The 21687-nt window shown below is 38.3% G+C and overlaps 1 protein-coding gene across 6 annotated transcripts in view; it reads right to left on the reverse strand.

Annotated features, from left to right (window-relative positions):
- The window catches only part of PAM (peptidylglycine alpha-amidating monooxygenase), a 159304-nt gene extending 156073 nt beyond the window's left edge, over positions 1-3231 (reverse strand). For 4 of the 6 annotated variants that reach the window (XM_083354552.1, XM_083354550.1, XM_083354549.1 and 1 more), the window contains exon 1: positions 3121-3231. The gene's annotated coding sequence lies outside the window, so the exon portion shown is untranslated. Of the gene's footprint in view, positions 1-2316; positions 2334-2928; positions 2948-3120 lie in introns of those variants that run through there. The other 2 variants (XM_083354547.1, XM_083354548.1) reach the window with 2 other exon arrangements.
- Between the last annotated feature and the right edge of the window lie 18456 nt (positions 3232-21687).

Below are 21687 nucleotides of genomic sequence, written 5' to 3' on the forward strand. Positions count from 1 at the left end.
GTTGCCTTTCTTTTCCCTTTAGCTAAACCTTTAAAATTAGCTGGTGCTTTAAAATCCTTAAATTAATGGTGATAAACTGCACAATATACTATTCAGACAGTAAGCTGCGAAGCTGTATTAATGTGCCTTGTAATCTACTTCCTAAAAGCTAAGTATGACTAAAATAAGAAAACTATTTGGAGATCTGCTTTATACAAAAGTTTTCCAATATAGAATGGCACCCATATTTGGATTTTCCGACCTACTCCAAATCTGGGAGAGAATTACTAGCATCACTATTTCTAAAATGTCATCTGAATGTTCATTGTATAATAATATGAAAATTGTTATAAGATAAACAGAATAGTATATGCTTATGTCAGCATCACTGATCCTACAGCATTTGTTGAATTGAATGCCTAGCTTCACTTTACAGAGGCCTTTAAAGTGTGATTTTGATTCAAAGAAATTCAATGAATGGATGAATAAATAAAAATGCTCATGTAAGACCACCTTTTATGAGCAAATTACATATAATCATTATATGCTCCAAAAGGTCAAGTTGAACACTAAAAACATATTTCAATATTTATGAGTAGTACTTATCTAGAAATCAAATAGCAACCACAAATTCAATGTTCTTGAAACCATTACTTCCACTGAGAAGTTATAGTCTCAACAGTGCAATGAAGTTTATGAAGCAATGTGTCTCCTATATTTATCAAATTTGTGCAGCCGCAAATCACCAAAAACAACATATAACAAACAACAATGCTTTATCTTAAGTAAATTATGCCAATCCTGCACTATGTTCATTATTTCATTGTCTGTTAATAAAATATTTCAAAAATCAAACCTGCATAGGAAGCAGCAATACATTTTGTGGATTATATCATTTTAGCTCTCCTTATCCCATTCAAAGACATTATGAGAATCCATTCTTCTAAAAGTCAGTAAGACTTATAATGCAGAATTCTGGAAAAGGTAACCAGGCTTGCCCTATAATCTAAAAATGTAATTCAAAGAATTATACTTACAGCATTTTAGGGAACCTCTCATTTGCCAAAATTTTATTTTCTTACTACATGGTTCTTGATATAATATGCAGAAAAACAGCACAATTCAATCTATAATTAAGTGTAAGATGTTGCATGTTTACCTCGAAGTTAAACACTGCAATACTAAAAGTAATATTCTCATAATGCCATGCCTGCCGAAGTCTCAGAAAGCACAATGACAATAGCTTACTTCCCTCCATAGTCTGAAACCAAAAACACCACTGTTGGAAGAAATAATAGAAAGTGATATGTTTAAAAGTATATCACCATAAAGTTAGGAACCAAGCCATAATAAATGTAGCTGCTCAGCGTCGTAATTGGCTTGACGGCAGAAAAAGCCACTTTAAAAGTGAGAGACAGAAATAAAGTGGGCAAGCAGTTGGAGAAGTAAGCGGATCAGAGATAAAACAGAAACCAGGAACTCTTCCCCTCTTTTCCAAAAGTTCTATTTTCTGCATTTCTCCTGACCTTTCTTATATGTTAACTTTCAGACAAGCCAACTCCATGTCTGGCGAGTCGGTTCCTTTGGCACACTGCGATCCACTCTCACTCGGTTCCTTTGGCACACTGCGATCCACTCTCACCCTATTGTTACCGCAAGAACAGTTAATAAGGTCAGAACAACGCGCACATGACTTAAAAGCCACAAGCATCACTTTCCCCTAATTAGACAAATGACCGCTACAGAACAGCTTTGGTACCACAGGTCCTCTCGAATCCCAGTCTCATGTACAGGCGCCTTCGCCAAACCGAGCAAGGACAAAAAACATCGAGTGACGTGCACTCCAAAAGCGCCAAAGGAGCGTTTCGGCACCATCCGGCGTCAATTAAGAAAAGACGGGATAGAAAACTTGAAGGAGACCAAAAAAAAAAAAAAAACACACACACACAAAAACACAACTCGTCACTCCGGGCTGGCTCACTCAAATCTATTCTAGCGGGAGGGAAGCGGGGAGTGTGTGTGTGTGGGGAGAGTTTGCTGTGACAAAACCCGCTGTCGTTCCCCCTTAGGCCAGCGTTTCCCAACCTTAGGAACTTGAAGATGCGTGGACTTCAACTCCCAGAATTCCCCAGCCAGCTATGCTGGCTGGGGAATTCTGGGAGTTGAAGTCCCGCATCTTCAAGTTCCTAAGGTTGGAAAACGCTGCCTTAGGCGAATCGTAAATAGAAAGGGGGCCAAAAAAAAAAAAGCAAGCAAAACAGAAACGAAAATTCGGCAAGAGATAAAATCCCTCACTACCAAAGCGGGGTTTATCTACCGGAGGAATCTTTCACTCACTCAGTCGCCGCAGCTCCCAAGGATCTTCGCGGCCGCCGATCTCCACCTCGTCCAGGCTACCTCGGAACCAAGCAGCCTCCCAAAGCCTCCTAATCGCCGGCTTAGACGAGAGGGGGATGGGGCGGGCGGCGGAGGGAGGGAGGGAGGGAGGACAGCCAAATTAGCTCAGCCGCTTCCGACTCGGGGATGCCCCACGTACCCGATTCTTACGTTCCCTTCGCAACAAACGACAGGGCAGCGCCCAAGTTTGCTCTCGCAATCCAGCTCTGGCCGGGCACCTTCCAAGATGCAAGGGGTAAAAAAAAAAAAAAAAGTTGTTCCAAACAGCAAAAGCCGAAAAAGCTGCAGCGCCGGAACCGCTCTCGGCCGGGGAAGGAGCCGACGAGAAAAAGCGCACGTTCCCAAGTAGACAAAAGCGGGCGGGAGGGAGGGAGGAGGCGAGAAGAGGCAGGTGCCCGGCGGGAAACCCGGACGCGGCGAGGTCCAGAGAGAAAGAAAAGGCACCGGGAGGGGACAGGAGAGGAGAGGAAGGAAGGAAGGAAAAACGAGCAAAAAGCTGCCCGGGAGGGCTGGATCGAGCGAAGAAGAGAGTGCAGAACAAGCAAACCCCACCGTGAGGACGAGGGCGAAAAACACGGGAGTCGACCAGGAGTCCGGAAAGGAGCGGCGAGATGGCCCGCGGAGCAAACGGGAATTGCTGCCGCCGCCGCCCGCCCGCCTGGCCCTGGAGCGGAGCCCTGGCGCAACTTGTCCTCCGCTGAGCTCGCGGGAGACGCTCTTCAGCCGCCCTCTCCAGCTACTCACCGCCCAGCCCGCTGTTGCCTCTCCGCCGCCTTCTCCAACTGCTCCGCGACCTCCTCCGGGGGTTTTTCCTCCCGGATTGGAGTAGACGGTGGCGATCGCTGCCTTTCTGACGACGAGCCAAGAAGAGCCAGGGCCCACCCCCGAGTTGCCCAGGCCCGCCCTAAGCCCTTCCCCTGCCAGCTCGCCGCTCCGCCTCTCCCAAACCCAAATATGTACCGGCGGCGGCCCTGCTTTCCCTGCCTGCTGGGAGGGGGAAATGTTTGTTTTTCCTCAGAGTCGCCGCCGCCGCCTTTGCGAAGAGGCTTCGAGTGAGATTAGGAGGCCAAGGCTTGGTCTGAGAGGCCGGACGCGGCGGCGGGGAATCTCCTCGCCTTGCAGGGCAAAGAAAGCGGCTCCCCCGTTCTCGACGAGAACGGTAGGAAGGGAACGAAAGGGGACCTCCAAAGAGCTTCTCTGAAGCCAACCGCTGGAGCCGCTGACAGATGTGCACGCCCGGACAGGATGAGTGGGTGGCATGTCAGGGGCGACAAGAGGACTTCTTTCTTTTCTTTGCCAAGACCTCCTCTGAAACTACACTTGATTGTGGTTTTCGTGTACACGCGCGGGCACTTAGCCCCATGTACAGGTGATTGCTGTCTGTATGAGTCAATGTGGCCAGGTAGCAGTAGCTCTTGCCGGTACAGGTACAAAGCAAGTTATATCCAAATAATAAAATTGACTGAATAAGACTAAACTAGGTCAGACCCTGTGGTCAATTATTTTCATTCTTTCTTCTCTTGGAAGTTACAACAAAAACCACATTCCTTGAAGATCTGTTTGCCAAATTGGGACATTCTCCATGAGAGTAAGGGGATATCATATCCCCTCTTTTCCCCACCCCCAGGCTATTCTGATGAATCTTCCTCCACCCACCCACCCCCTTGCTTTTTTACAGAGACATTTAGATAGGACCCCTGAGCAACAGCAGAAAAAGCAGGTTGATGAGAGGCTTTAAAGCCGAGTTTCCAAGTTGCTGGGTAAGTACAAGGGTATTTTACCGCAGTGTAATTTGCCTTTTTCTGTGAATGACAGTTTCAGTAAACTGGTAGGCAGTGTTTCCAGTCATCCCCCATAGCCAAGAAATAGAGAATGCGGCCAACACTCAAGTGAGCTACTTTTATACTCCAATGACAAGAACAAACTCTTGGGGAATTTATAAATACAATTATACAGTAGTTCTGGCACAGAAGTATTCTTCTAATTCTGTCTTTGAAAAGTCAGCCTTCTGTTAAGACTCCCTTTCTGAATGTGTCTGTAGCTCTCTGTGCTGTGCAGCTGCTGAAAAAGAAACCATTGAAAATATCTAATTTGGGACTAAATCTAGAGAACTGTGTGGCTTTCATTTCAAACAATGCCTCCATAATGATTTGCCGCCAGAATGGAGTTACTAAAATTGTACACAGAAAATGGAAGTGGTATGAAAATTAGCAATTTTGACTATGCAGGGAAATTTATAGAGACACAATTTATAGAGACGCAATTTATTTTGAATTTGAAGTGTTTTTAGCTGAAGCAGTTGCTCTGAATGTGAAATGGTACAAGTGTCCTATGCTCACATGGTAATACAGTGCTTCCTGGCAGGTTCTCGTCTGGCCTAAGCAGATGGTTCCAGGTGATGTACCGTATTTGGAGAAACTCTGGTCACATCCATAGTTGCAGTTCTCTGGGTTTCCATATACTCAGCACTTGCCTCAGTGTGGGTGTTTTTTTTAACATCTGCATGAAGTTACTGGAGAGGTCATCCATCATTTTGGTTCTCAGTTGGATGTTGTCATTTCAAGCCAAACTGTAGAAGTCCACTTTTTTTATAGATATTTTATTATTTTTTTATAGTTACAAATCTTTAGTGCTTAATAAACAACCTGTTGTCTGGGACCACATATTTAACATTAATAATAATACAACTTCCATTCCTACTCTCTACTCCATTTTTCTAGCCATTTGTAAAAATTATCCCATGTTTGAAAATATTCTGTGTCTTCTTTCCCTTTCATTTTCAATGTAAGCCTATCAATTTCTGCACAGTCCAAAAGTTTCCTAATTATCTCTTCTTCCCTTGGTGTTTCTTCATTTTTCCAAAATTGTGCAAATGTAATTCTCGCTGCTGTTAGTGCATGTAATATTAAATATATACATTTTTGTCATAGTTTTCTGTGATTGTACATAACAGAAATAGTTCTCTTTTAAAATCTACATGTCTTCTTAGCATTTTCTCTAACCACATATGTATTTTTAACCAGAATTTTTTTGCTTTGGGGCATGTCCACCAGAGGTGATAGTGCATGCCTGGCTTTTGCTTACATTTCCAGCAATTACTAGACATGTTTTTAAACATTTTTGTTAATCTTGCAGGTGGTAAATGCCATTTATAGAACATTTTATATAAATTTTCTTTATAAGTAGCTGCGTTTGTTATTTTATAGTTTCTTTCCCACAAGTTTTGCCATTTTTCTAATTCTACGTTGTGCCCAAAGTTTTTTGCCCAAGTTATTGTTTCTTTAATTAGTTCATCTTCCATCTTTAAGTTTAACAAAAATTGATACAGTTTCTTAATCAATTTTTCATATTCAGTCATATTAATGCAGCTACTTGATAGAATAGAACCCAGTCTGGTAAGCCAAATCCTCCATTTTCTTTTGCTTCTTGTAACATTTTCAGTCTTATTCTGGCTTTTTTCCCTTGCCAGATAAATTTCAAAATTGCTGCATTTAACTCATCCAAAAAAATCTCTAATTTTGTACATATTGTTTGGAATAAAAAAGTCGTTTTGGTAAAATGTCTACTTTTGATGCCCAGAGGCTACTTGGTCCCGTGGGGGTCAAAATAAGTAAAGTCAAAGGTTGACTCAGCCTTCCATCCTTCTGAGGTCAATAAAATGAGGAGCCACATTGTTGGCGCAATATGCTGACTCTTGATTGCTGTTTGTCAGTGACTGATCTGGTTTGATCCCAGCTCTAACACTGAATAGGGTCTACTTCATCTGAAAAGACAGGTTCACAATTGGGTATCCTCCTGGAGTGCAGCATATGGAAGTCATAAAGGGAGATCTTTACTTAGCTCCAGCTGGTATCCTAATTTCAGGGCTTTTGGAGATCAAGGTGCTCTGGCTCGTCACTTTGCATATAGACTACACTAATACACTATTCAAAGGGCTGCCCTTAACAATTATTTAGAAGTTTCAAATCATCCTTCTGCTAACTGCAACTAGTTGATTCAACACTCTTAATCTGAAGGCCCTATATTGGATTTAGGTTTGCTTCCAGTCCAGTTCAAAGACCTGGTCATCACTTTTAAAGCTCTTCATGGCTTGGTACTTAGGATTTTGGGGTTCATATTTCTCAGTCAAACTCAGCCTGTCACATACAATCATTAAGAAAATTATGCTGAGGCTCCTAGCTGAGTAGAGGTGAGAACTGTAATTGGCTTCTCAAGGGCTGCCACACTCTTTAGAACACCCTGACCCAAGATTAGGAATGCTCCCACCCTTTAAAAATGTTATTGCTCCACAGGGCATTGGAACAGTGATGGGCTGGATTAATCTGATGAGGTATGATTTTGTACTATAAATTAACTTGAATCCTTGCTCAAGTGGGCAGTCTGTAAAAACTTGTTTCAATAAATAAAATCACAGAATCACAAATCCTGCCAGTAGAACTCCATGGCAAAGAAATAAGAAAAAGTGAAATTATCAGAATAAAATAACAGGAAGTTCTGATAAAAGGCAATTGACTTTCTGGTTTGCTTATGAAATTAGAACATTGGCAATAAGAAGGCTGGTTGGTATTTATTAGTAGATATTTAGGCAACTTGTGTTAGAATAATATGCTTTTCCCATTTTGTTTAGGGCAAAATTTTCACATTTGAAAGGAAAAATGTAATTTGGATTTCCACTAGCCTCCCCCCCACACACACACAAACAGTTGTTTTAAGGCATTTCTGGCAGGTGCTATGTGCACGTCCAAAGCAATGCACAAACCCAATAGTTTATATTGCAATAACATCAAAATATCTTTTCCTTTCCTAAATTAAGCTACTAAATTAAAGATAGGATTTATAACATTGGTCTAGTGTTTCTAACAATAAAATTTAAATTTAAGCACATGCATGAATTACTTGGTTCCTTCATTCACTGGTTGATTTGCTAATTTCACTAAGCCTTAGTTAATTTATGATTTATTCAATAAATCACAATTGGATGAATTGGCATAACATACTAAGACAGAAATGAACAAGCTACAATTTGGCTTTCAAATAACTTTTGTGAAGGCCACTATGTAAATTGTTGAAATAAATAATTACTAAAGAGGCTAATATTTACTATTATAAATAATAATTTATTCTATACCTTTTGAGCCATTGTTTAACCTGTATATTTTCCCAGAATTAAGATAGGAAATGGTCAATAGCAAATTGTTGTTCCCCCCCTTTTGTGAATGCTACATAAAACTTATTTGTGAATGCACCTATCTACCTATCATCTTTTGGATTTTATTGCTTCTTTATTACTCCCTATTTGTGTAACATACAGCTTGATAACATATTTGGAAGAACCTAAACTAAGCCCATTTGAATAGTGGTTAAGGTATTAAGCTAGAAGCCAGGAGACCATGAAATCTAGTTCTGTCTTATTTTCAAAGTCAACTGTATATACTTTGGTAAAGTGATTAAGGCAGCAGGCTAGATGCCAGGAGACTGTGATTTTAAACAACTAAAATGATACAGGGGATTTGTTACGGTAAGTGTTTTTGGTGCCTTTGAGTCAGCCATGACTCCTGTAGACTTCCTGGACTAGTCTTTGCAGTTTTCTTAGCAAGATTTTGAAAGTAGTTTGTATTATTGTCTTCTTCGTAGATGTGAGACAGAGTGACTTGCCCAAGGATATGCAGTTGACTTTGTAAATAAGACAGAACTAGAATTCATGGTCTCCTGGCTTCTAGCCTATTACCTTCACCACTATTCAAACTGGCTTAGAAATCAGTGCTTTTTTTGTAAAAGAAAAAGGTGCCAGAACTCACACATGTCATACAACCTGCCTTGCCTACCCTATAAGGTACCATCCAAAAAAGGTGCCGGAACTCCGTTCTGAGCGTTCTATGAGAAAAAAAGCCCTGGGCTTAGTTTAGGTTCTTCCAAATACATTATTGAGCTGTAGGTAAAAGCCCACAAACTTAGATGTGATGTGGCTTTTTAAAATTGATAAACCAATATGTATTTCAATTTCATACCATGACTTGCTTGATGGATTCTAAGATAGTAAGAAATAAAGAAGCTGATGAAAGAAGTAGGGGGAGGTTCAACCTATTCTCCGAAAGGCAGAACAAGAAGCAACGGGTGGAAATTAATCAAGGAGAGAACCAGCCTAGAACTAAGGATACACTTTCTGATAGAACAATTAATCAAAGGAATTCCTTGCCTGCAGAATTTGTGGGTGCTCCAACACTGGAGGCTTTTATGAAGAGACTGAGCAACCATTTCTCAGAAATGGTATATAGCCGTGATGCCGAACCTATGGCACACGTACCACAGGTGGCACGCAAAGCCCTCTCTGTGGGCATGCGCACCATCACCCCAGTCCTAGGCCTTCAGCTGGGTTTTATAAAAACCTTTTCGCTTTAGGCCTCTGCCTCCATGTGCAAAAAAAATATGTTCAATCAATCAATCAATCAATTTCAACTTCTCGCGAGAAAAAAAAAAGATTTGCAAAGTTGGAATTGATTGATTGGACTTTTTAGTCCCACCCAGTCTGCTGTTACCACCGCAGCCATGCCCGCCCAATGGGCCACGCCCACCCGGCACCCAATGATATATAAGTGGGTTTTGGGTTGCAGTTTGGGCACTCGGTCTCTAAAAGGTTCGCCATCACTGGTATATAGTTTCCTGCTTCAGCAGGGGGTCAAGAAGACTTCCAAGGTCCCTTCCAACTCTTGTTATTCTGTAGTAGTAGAATTCAAAGGCTAACCAGTGTGGTTTACAGTGGCTACTGCAGAATAGGCCCTGAGGGTTTAGACACATGCAGCATTGTCTTTTGAGGAAAGTTACAAGCCTAATTTTGGGGTAGCAAGCAATGTTTATATTCCAAGCTAATATATCTGAATCTCATGTTATAGATGTCATATCTTTTAGATGTTGCTGAATTATTTTGGATAATGCCCTTGGGAAATTAAAACTAAATAATTTAGGAGATGGAAATATTTGCCACCAAAAAGGGCTCAAAACAAACACATGAGACTTTAGTGCATGCATCACTAAGCAAGATTGTTTTTGAGGAACCATGCAACTGCACTGAGCTTCCAGGAAGGGCAATGAACTCCACCAGAGGCATGGTAGGAACATTGCTCTCAGTGGAAAAGCCGCCTTGGCAGCCAACAACATCAATCACTGGCAGAAGATTTGTTATGACAACATGAAGGAAAGAAAAGCTCAAGCTGCTCTAGATGTTAACTCAGTGTTGGTGCCCTTGAAATAACATTAACTGTGTGTATTCTGTGCTTTTTTACGTTTTAATTTTTAACAAGGATAAACCTTTATTTTTACCAACAAGTAAAGAGATGATTGAAACCAGGGCTTTTTTTCTCATAGAACGCTCAGAACGGAGTTCCGGCACCTTTTTGGGATGGAACCTTGTAGGGTAGCCAAGGTGGGTTGTATGACATGTTTGAGTTCTGGCACCTTTTTCTTTTACAAAAAAAGCACTGATTGAAACTGAAACAGAAATACAGCTTTGAGCTGCTGCAGAAAAAGAAAACAAAAAAATTAGACAATTAGAATTTAAAACAGTTTTAAACATTACCTTATTTCACACATCATGCTACCCCAAAATTAGGCTTGTGCTTAGTATGTTGTGAAAATTCAGCTAAAGTTTTTAGCACATTTAATAGGCTGCTAGAATCCTCCTCCTCTCACTTTAGGATTGCTCTGTTCATGAAGCAGCAAGAAAAATGAGCTGTCGGTGCCTGCTTCTGATGTTTTGTCCAGTTGCACAGTATTATAAGGAATAGACCCGGAATATCCCATGTACACATTACACTAAGCAAGTCACATTAGAGCTTTGTATTATGCATAAAACTGATCTGAGAGTAAAGCCACATCTGAGAGTAAATACAAAGCATGAATAATAGTATTTTGAATCTGAAATGATGCTGGTATGCATTATCTATCTGAAAATTGCATTCTCTGTTTCAGAAAGCCAATGTATTAAGTCCAGGTGAAGGAAGATATTCTGATTTTACATTTCTGTCTGGATGCTTGCATTATACGCTATTTATGTTAGATTTATGGTTTGGCAAAGATTTCTTGGATGGGTTTCAGTTTCTAAAACTGACATTTATATTAAAATCGGTATGGTAGATTCAGGTACAAAATAACCATGGTGTGAATGACTTGGAGCAGAGCCCTCCCAATTGATGAACAGGAACAATTGTCAAATAAGAAGTCTTTATGTAAAGGCCTTCCTAGCAACAACTGGCACCTACTCTTCAAGGAACAGTGGTCTAAGAGGACTTCAGTTTATGTACCAATTCCATATGAGACAACTATACCCTATCGGAACCAATGATGGAGGGTCAGGAACCAGGGCCCCTAAAACAATAGTCATTCAGCCTTGCTAAAATTGAGCCCAAGCCAGTTCTTCTCCATCCAGGCTCTTAAAACTGAGAAAGAATCTTAACGGTATCACTTGGTTGGCCCAAAGTGAAATCAGCATACTGATGATACCTGTTCAATGTTGACAGATGACCTTATCCATCAGCTTCATGTAGACAATAATAGAAGTGAGAAGAAAGTAGAAGCATGTGAAAGTCTGCAAAAGAGAGGCTTAAGCCTATACATTCCACCTCCTCAATACCAATTGAAATCAATCCTGTAGTGGTCCCCATTTCTAACCTCCTAAACTGGCCCAGAAGTATACCATGACTGATGGTATAAAAGGCCCTGAAAGATCAAATAGAGCCACAGTGATTGTACCATCACCATCCTTATCCTGCAGAGTTCATCCACAAGTGCATTCATTTCAATATTATGCCCATGTCTGAAACTGGAGTAAAATTTCCTCCAGAACTTAATGAAGCTTCAAACCAACTATCTTTTCAACAAGAGAAAACTCGAGCCAAGTAAAAAAAATTGGGATGTAATTATATTTTTTGACGAAAGGCAGACCATAGCCCTCTTAAGTACAGGTGGGACCACCCCCTTAAGATTGAATTCAGCATTGCCTGGACCTACCCACACATCTTGAATAATCAGGAGGGCCTTGACCACTCAGGAGTGAAATAGATTTAATACATTGGTAGTTGCACTTGCAAGTCAACTAGACTCCATCTCAAAAATCCAACTCATGTTATCTGACTGATGCTTCTCACAAGAACAACCCCAAGCTCATGTTGCAACTGCCCTGAATTTAAATCTTTAAACTGTGTATATCAGTTGGGCAAGCTCCACTCATGTAGACAATTGTGTTAATTCAGGTATTTGAAGATTAGAATTGTTACACTTATGATTGAGGTCTCACCTGTAGCTACCTTCTTCTACAGTAGCAAAGCTGCATGCAATACAATACAAGAAACTACTATAAATTTTTTTGGATGGTTTTTAAAAAAAGCCAAAGTTATGCTATTAGGATAAATGATAGCTGTTTCTGCCAACATTAAAACTTCAATTTCAGGCAGAATGTGAGCTGTTTTACATTTTAATGCAAAAAATGTAATTTTATTACTTGATTTATGCTACTCTAAACAATAGATTATTATTCTTTCCTAGTCAAACCATGGCATACATACATATACACATCATGTTATTCCTTTTCAGCTAAGCAGCATCAACAGAAAAGAGTAAGAAATATAAGCTAAAAAATTAAAATATGAGGTAAGAAAAGGAGATATAGCTAAATCTAAATTAGGCGAACACCACTGACTATATTTCTCCTTACCTATCTATCGTTATAAACCAACCATGGGTCCATAATATTTGTAAATTTGTTTATGTGCTGCAGCCTTTTATTATTTACATTTTACCCTTCTTGCCATTGGAACATCTCAAGAACTCAGAACTCCATCCAAGCACAACTTTTTCATCTTCTTCTCAACCTATTCGCTCTCACTTCATGTATTTGCTCTGAAATAAAATCCTGAATAAATGCAATATACACATTTCATAGTACTTATTCACTTTTATTCAGTATACATTCAGTTAGCACCCATTCATTACTGATTTTACTTATTTGTTATTTGTATTTATTGTTTTACTGCACTATTTCTTAAGTCGCCAATTCCCATGGCATTTATGTTTCTTCTGAGAACCCCAGCTTCCATATAACAAGAGGAGAAAAATTATGCACTTATGCGTAGCCATTTTTACAAAACTCATTTTTCTAGCTTTAGAAAATTTTCAACCAAACACCCAAATTCAAATGTTTGGTTTTTCCCCTAGAGATATATAATTTGTAATTACTTGCAACTCCATTTTCTCTTTTGAGCCTAACTACTAACTACTGCTGTCTTAACATTCAACACAGTGTACAAAAATATATGCATATTCGTGTTTCCAATAATACAGGGGTGTCAAACTCAATTTCATTGAGGGCCGCATCAGCATTGTGGTTGCCTTCAGGGGGCTGGGTGGGCGTGGCCTGGGTGGGCGTGGCCTACTGGGTGGGCGTGGCTAGAGTGCGTATGGCCTACTGGGTGGGCATGGCCAGCTCTACATCATTCACATCAAGGGTGCCTATGGGGGCCTGGGCAGGAGTGGGACAGATCTGAGGGTCTCTGGCAGAAGGAGGGTCTCTGGGTCAGGGCCAAGGCAGTGGGGGCCGTTTCCTCACTGTTTCCAGGATGGCTTTGCGGGCCACATAAAACCACTTCGCTGGCCGGATCTGGCCCCCGGGCCTTGTGTTTGACATGTCTGCAATAATACATCTCTAACATCACCATGTATGCAGGCTGGGGCAGGAGCTAACAGTTTTTAAGCCAGAAATGACTAGTAAACAACTACTCAGCTTCAAGGCCACCAAGTACTATGCCAAGAATTCATTAATTTGTGGAAATGGCACCGCAGGTATCAAACAGATCTTCTTAGTGGCAATAGACAATCAAGGGTCTATATGGCTTTATTTTCTCTTGCTAAATTTACAGTCTGAATAAAGAGCCAACATAAGCCACGAAGTGTCAGAACATTGATGTTTTACTGCCAGAGTCTAGGTAGGGAGCCAGACACCACAAACAATCTTTTTAATTTGTCCATAAATAACATTAAACAACCTAGTGGACATCACACATCATCTTATTCAGTACTCAATGCTGAACCAATTATTCCATTTATCCTGGCTAATTTGAAGAAACTACTGGGAACAATTGGTTCAATATTTTGTTGTCCTGACTAAGATGTGGAATTGCAAGTGTTGTACTGATGCATTTATATTGATTTTTCTATGTCTGTTATTTCACTTCTGCTAATAACTGTTGACCTTGTAAGCTGTTTAGATGTGGCCAGAATGAAGCATCATAAACATCACTGCAATAAATAAATAGATAAATTTATGGCATTCCTTCATTTGAATTCTACTCCTAAACACCATTCACATTCAAATTTCTAAACTGTCCTTCCAACATTCTTTAATTTCAATTCCACTCCAAATTATTTATTAGTTTTACTCTTAATTCTATTCATACTTGTTGAGGACCCTTATTCAGCCCTTTCCATCCACATCTAAGGCCTCTTTTTTCCTATCAAAATGGTTCGGCCTTCCACTTTAAACAGTACCCTCATGATTATCTTTTTTCTATCTATAAACACTAAAAGATCAATTTCCCACCTTTATTTTTGCAAATTTTTCTCATCCGTACATAATTATTGAGGACTCAAACCAAAATTTAAGTAATACAGAGAAGGTATAGATTAGATTATCAATATTAGCCATACCCGTTCCTTATGCACCATTGCTTTTTAATAATAAAGACAACCTATCACAAATGCAACGAAAAATCAGTTTTGCATATTTATTTTATTTTATGGAGGCAAGAATCTCTAGAGATCTAATTTAACATAGTTGCCTGCATCCCATCAAGAGATACATACTATGTAGAGATATACCCATTGTCATTTGTTTACTTATTTATTAAATTTATATGCACTTGTCTCACTATCAAGCCATTATATACATACATGTATAGTTACATACACATATTTAGCAAAGGCAGGTTAGTTATGGCTTCTTTAAAATGCTTTCTTTTTTTAAAGAAAGAAAATATCTGAACCCTTAAATACATATTTCACTTCCTAACTAAGTACACTGATCCTCCAAAAATGTTCAAGAGCCCAGGAGCAGTTAGAAAGTTGTTGAGACAATTCATTGTTTCATTATTGTAATGGCTTACATACCGAATGAGATTCTGAAACCATTTTGATGTATTTTCCAAATGCATTGAATGAATGAAGGTCCAGTGAATGCTTAGTCTAAAAATATTTAGGCTCTGCTAATGAAAACTAGTTCCTCAGGGGACATTTGAAATTATTTTAAGAAATAGTACTTTGAAGAAAGCTCTGGTTAAGGAAAATAACATTTCAGCAAAAAAAAAAAAAAAACAAGCTTCAAGAATATTTCCAGAAAGAGCTATATAGCTTCAAAATTCTACTTGAATGAGAAATTGAATAAGCGTTTTCAGCAATTTTTAACAGATAAACATTACCCATTCTTAGATTATTGTTGTCAGTTAAAAAGGCAACAGCCTTGACTCCTTGTTATTGTACCTTGGTAATTTATGAGAATGAATGAGAATGAGAATAAATGAGAATTTATAAGAATGAATTGATTTAAAAAGATTTTAAAATCTCAGAAAAACAGTAAATAAATAACGACAGAAAAATGTACCTCAAATCTATAATAATACAGTAATTTTTTATTACTTAATCACAAAAATGCCATTTAAAAAATATACAGCTTTTAAAATCTCCAAAATATCTCATTGGGTTCAGTGAAACAAAAATCATGACTAAAGAAACTAAATGAATAAATTCCAAAACTATGTAAAATGTTTTAGTCATGAGAATTAGATAGGTAGGTAAAATGAGGACCCAGATTGTTGGGGGCAATTAAGCTGACTTTGTAATAATGCTGCTTGGGGGTGTGTGAAAGCCCTAATAAGCAGGCATATACATAGAATGAAGGCTACTGCTAAGCTTGTAAGCCGCCCTGAGTCTTCGGAGAAGGGTGGGATATAAATGGAATTAAAATAAAATAAAAATAAAAAATTAATTTTTTCAGTCTGCAGTTTCTACAGATTGCTGACTCTATAAATAAAAACACCTAGTCTTAGTTTTGAAATTTTGCTTTACCTAAATAAATTTCTTTTTCTTCATGGATTGATATAGAAATATAGATATAAACAATTTCAGAGTTGATCTTTATGTAATTATAGAGATTCTTTCCTCACACCAATGCAAAAATAAAGGCACGTGTCCTAGCACAATTTGCTACTTAGTAAAAAGCATGAAAGCATCCATTGAAAAGTCAGTCATGGATTTGATGCGCCATCAAATGTCAGAAATAAGAGTGATTATCTTAAGACATTATCTTACACAGGAACAATATTTAACCATTCATGCTTTGCTTAGTCTATTGTGAATTTGGGAAGCTGATGTTAGAAAGTATCTTTTATATACTCTCACAGTGTTTGAGTTTCCACAGGTTTTCTTCCCCCCACAACTTCAAAAAACAGTGCTATTACTTCCATCCTGCAGATTTTATGCAAATGGAAATCACCATTATCTGATCCTTATCTATTAAAATTTGGGCAATGAATAATGCATAATTAAGGCTTTATTTAGAAACGTGTCTCAAAAAAAGGTTATTGTATGAGAAAAATGAAAAATAATTATTTTAATATAAAATATAGCTTATAGAATAAGGCATGAATGTATTCAGAATGTCATGCAGATATTTTATTTATTTATTTTTTTAATTTTAATTCCATTTATATCCCGCCCTTCTCCGAAGACTCAGGGCGGCTTACAAGCTTAGCAGTAGCCTTCATTCTATGTATATGCCTGCTTATTAGGGCTTTCACACACACACACCCAAGCGGCATTATTACAAAGTCAGCTTAATTGCCCCCAACAATCTGGGTCCTCATTTGACCTACCTCGGAAGGATGGAAGGCTGAGTCAACCTTGAGCCTGGTGGGACGCGAACCTGCACTAATTGCAGGCAGCTGGTGTTACTTAAGGAGGCATTAGCCCACTGCTCCACCAAGGCTATTGTAATTCAGGATCCAGTTCCAATTGACTTGAATAAATACTACAAATATCCTTGTGCTGGGCCATAAAGCTAAGAGCAATTATGAAGTTCCAAGCTCAAATATCAGTACAACAGAGCAATATTTCTCAGTATTGTAAAGCAGATGAAGGTGGCATATAAATTACTGAGACAAAGAGATTACTTTATGTGGGTCCTCAAAACTCTAGCATTGTACTGCTTCTCAGATGCCATTTCAGTTGCAGGAATGCCAACTATTTTAAATGATGAGAAACAAATCTGCATCAGAATCCACCTCATACACAAAATAGAATAGTCGACATCTAGAGAAGGATACTAGATCTAGACTGCAAAAATCTGGACAACCGCTAGATAGCAAGCTGATGTTGAAATGTTCTGTACCTCTTTTGCCACTATCTAATGATTTGGGTTTTTGCACAATAAATTTTCTAATTTATAGTGCCTTGTTTCTGGTTCCTGACTAGCAAGACCAGGGCTTTTTTTTGGTCATAGAATGCCCAGAACGAAGTTCCGGCACCTTTTTTGGATGGAACCTTGTAGGGTAGGCAATGCGAGTTGTATGACGTGTGTGAGTTCCGGCACCTTTTTTTTTTAACAAAAAAAGCACTGAGCAAGACCCCCTCTTTTTTTGTAGGGATAGTAATGGTGGGAAGTAGACCATATGCATGGATAAACAGAGCATTCAATTGTCTTTGATCCAGAAGGTACAAGTGATTATCTTTCATAGTTGGAGATTGCCAATTATCCTATCAATTTAAAAATATACTTAGTGTCTTTGTCTTTAGAATGAGATGAAATGTTGAGTGCTAATTAAAGTTATTATACTATGGAAGTTAAATCTGAGGAAAAAGTATGACAACATTAAGATTATTTTGACTCTGATAGCACAGCTAATTGCTACATTTAATTGTAATTTCTATTTAGGTATTTTCTATATATGATGAATCGTTAATTTACCAGAGCTCAACATAATGGACTATTACAGCATCCATGGAATGGAACAAATTTCTGTTGTGATTTACATCATTTGCATAATAACATACCATACAACTAAAATATGTGTAATGACATCATCATGCGAATATGGTAAACTGCAGTAAACCCCATTCTTAAATTCAGCTGACATTATTGAATAATGGATAATCCACTGAGTGAAGAGGAAAAAGAGATGTACAATTAAAAGCTTCAAGTTCAACGGAATTCAGCTTTTAACTCGGAAGAAGTTCCCACTCCTCATCTAGATTAATTGCTATTGACATATCTAGAGGTTGGATTTTCAAAAGAGCTTGCATCTCACAGAAAGGGATCCAATTTGCTATTGTGTTAAAAATTATGGCATGACTGACAGCAGTTAAATACCAAACCACAGGCGATTTCTATGTATGTGATGAGGGACATTTTATGCTGTAGTATTTCTGAAAGTTATTAAGATTAAATATGCTGCCAGCCTCACCTTTTTATTCAGTTTGTATTGAACAATTTATCTGAATAAGGTGACACTGGGGAAGTTTTAGTTTGTAAAAAGGTTGAAAACATGCTGGCAGCAAACACTTTGAGGAGAGCAGACTAACTTTGAGTTCCTTCAGGCTGAATTGTTATTCACAGCTACTTTCAATGCGTTACTTTTTCCACTTAATTATTAAGATACAAAATATTGCATCTGAACACATGCAAATGCAATAACTCATATGCTCCTTGTTAGTAATCTCCAGAGCAACCAAATGCAAGGTGAAAGGGCCTCTGTTTTTACTTACTGTAATAGAAAAAGGAATGGTAACATGTATAGATTTTTCTACTATGGCATTAAAAGAACACGAAGCATTTTCTCTTTTGTAACTGAACATCTTATCAAAAGTAAGCTACAAGCAGCGTAACAGTTTCTCTTGCCAATATAAACAGCTTCTAGGCTTTCCAGTTTGCAGTCTGGAAAACAGCATCACTTTTCAATCTGTTACTGAGATACCGTAGGAGAATTTCCTGCCTAGGTCCCTCTCATGGCTCCTGCCAATCACGCCCTTCTGATGATAGCAATGATGAACAAGGGTCCAGATGTTCAAAAGAGCACATGGCTGAATGCAAAACAGTCAGGCAGAAAATAAGAAAAGAAGCCATAATTGGCATCACCTTCTGAGACCAAGGATTCTTAAATGTACATGGAATATCAAAGTTGCAACAAATTAAAGATTGACAATGTTAATAATCTTAAAATGAAACTACATTCCCATTAGTCAAATGTAGCAATAAATTTTATCACTCATCTTCTAGAATGAAATTTCCTCATGCTGTTCATAGGGTTCTTTTCAACCTGGAGCAAAAGACCCCCACTAAACCCAAACTCTGGAGTATTAATAAATATGCCTAAATCACTGCTATCAAATCACTGTTATCTGTAATTTGTTTGTTTATTCTAGACTCTAGAAAGAGTACAGAGAAGAGCAACAAAGATGATTAGGGGACTGAAATTTAAAACATATAATCAACATTTGGTGGAATTGGGTATGTCTAGTTTAATGAAGAGAAAGGTGAAGGGTGACATGATAGCAGTGTTCCCATATCTCAGGAGCTGCCACAAAGAAGAGGGAGTCAAGCTATTCTCCAAAGCACCTGAAGCCAGGACAAGAAGCAACGGATAGAAACTAGCCAAAGAGAGAAGCAACCTTGAATTAAGGAGAAATTTTCTGACAGTTAGAACAATTAATCAGTGGAACAACTTGCCTCCAGAAGCTGTAAATGCTCCAACACTGGATGTTTTTAGAAGAGACTGGACAGCCATTTGTCTGAAATGGCAGGGGTTTGGACAAGATGATCTCCAAGGTCCCTTCCAACATCATCAACATCATCATCATTATTGATCATCGCACAGTCAGCCAGATGTTCAGACTGGATTTGGCATTTTTGTCTACCTATCGAGTCCTTGCGAAGGACCTGGGATAGGCAGATATGGATCTTTGATGGTATTACAGATATCATCGCAGGATGGAAGCAGTTCCTAATAAGGCCACCTATTATTATTATTATTATTATTATTATTATTATTATTATTATTATTATTATTATTATTATTCCCTTTTATATGGTGGCCCATATCACAACAGAGACTCAAGGTAGCAAACACAGTGAATAGCAAAATAAACAGCCAATAATAATCACTATAACCCATGTCCAAGGCCTAAAAATCAATTTGTTCCAATAGAAGAGAAACGGTGAGTAACTGGGAATCTGTGCACAATTGTTAAATTGTAGAAGGAAAAAATTGTAGGAAACTGACAGCCCTAGACCAAACTTAATCTAAAAATGTTAGGGAATTCCTGGTAACTTGGCATTTAAACAAATCAACAATCAATAGATTTTAGAAATAAACCACATTTACACACCATTTAAAAGAAACAATAAAAAAGCTAAAAAGAAACAAAAATGCCAGAACAGCCCATGCTCAGATAAGCAGGAAAATCATGACAAAAAAAAATCAAACAGGAAACAATATTTTAATCAAGGAACTACTAAGGAGAAAACCATACCTGCATCAACACTGACAGGCCAAGCCACTGTATATAAACAGAGCAAACCCCACACTCACTAGCGTTGATGATATTACCTTGTAGAACATAGGTGTCAAACTCACCACCTCATGTGACGTGTCACAATGTATCACAACTCTTTTTGCATTGCCGGCAATGGGGTGGGCACAGTTTCGGTATGATGAAACTGGCCCGTGGGCCGGCAGTTTGACACCCCTGTTGTAGAATAATGAAATGTCTGCAAGTAAACAATCAAACTCAGCACTAAGGACCTCACAAATCATTTTCTATTTATAATCAATAACAAAACAACAGTCAGGCAAAACAATCAGCAGGGCTTACATAATATCCTGGCTCAAATGCCTCAGGAAACCACAAGGTTCTTAATGCTTTCTGAATCTAAGTGCAGGAGCTGTAACACATCCTGGACCCCCAAGATGATTTCGAATCTGTGCAGCTTGTATAGCAGCAGCATTATACCGTGTATTTCCAATCTCAATAGCTCAATAGCTAAAAAGTTAGGCTGATGGTTTATAACCATTTAAAGATATTATTTAGAGTTAACCACATGCTCAGCACCTAACAACTGATTCTGAATATATGAAACAGTCACAGCTAGTTAGAATGGAAACCATCAAGTTGTTACAAAGGTTTCATAGATGATGCCACTTTTCCCCTTGCAATGACTTCTCTAGGTCTTAGTTCATTATATCTGTGTTGTCCACTGCTTATATGAGCTGTTTTGTTTCATTTGTGTAAATTAATTACCTTCAGCATTGGAAGACCTGCACTTTTCATTTGTTTATCCAGAGCTTAAAACATAGCTTTAATAAACATAGCTTATATGTACTGAGGTCCTGGCAATTAAATATCCTTTGCAGTCAAATAGAAACACAATTAAAAATGAACAAGTAATAACATTATTAGCTAAGTCAAAGGATGAAGGAGCTTAGTGTTTAGATGGTATATAAGGTATTAACTGATGAGTCAACATTGATTAATTATTGAGACAATAGCCCTGCAAAGTAGGTAAATGTCTATCATATCACTATGCTAATTTTATCAAGTCCAACTTTTTCTGTAATGTCCCTAGGGCAATTATAAAAAACACAAATTAGTACAGATGTGCACAAACTGAAGCAATGAAATATTAATTAGAGGTTGCTGGATGTGTTACATTCTACTGCCTTCAGAGCCTAGAAACTTTATCATATTTTTGAATTCTACTTTTACAGTCAGAGTATTCAAAAGGCTGAGAAGACGGACTCATGGACAAAATAGCCCATAAAAATTGGCCAAAAACGAGTAGCATATCCAATACCACAAAACGGGCTTCATGGTAAAACACAAAGGCTTTAAGATATACATATATATATATAACAGCCACATGCTTCTCCCAGAAGAAGGAAGCTGAAGCCTCCAGCCTGATGATGACGGATGGGATTCCGTCGAAACGTCGCCCCTACACCTTTAGTTCTACGCGGGGAAAAACCCAAATAACCAAAGATCCACATACGAACATATACATATACATATACATACATACATATATATACATACACACACACACACACACACACACACACACACACACACACATATATATATATATATATATATATATATATATATATATATATATATATATATGTATTCAATGTCTCCATAACATAACATAAATTATGTGCATGGATTTTTTTGCTTGTTCTTTTTTTTCTTCATTTTAATTGTCTGCTTCCCAGAGTC

This window comes from Vipera ursinii, assembly GCF_947247035.1.
Source record: "Vipera ursinii genome assembly, chromosome: 2".
Classification (NCBI taxonomy): domain Eukaryota; kingdom Metazoa; phylum Chordata; class Lepidosauria; order Squamata; family Viperidae; genus Vipera; species Vipera ursinii.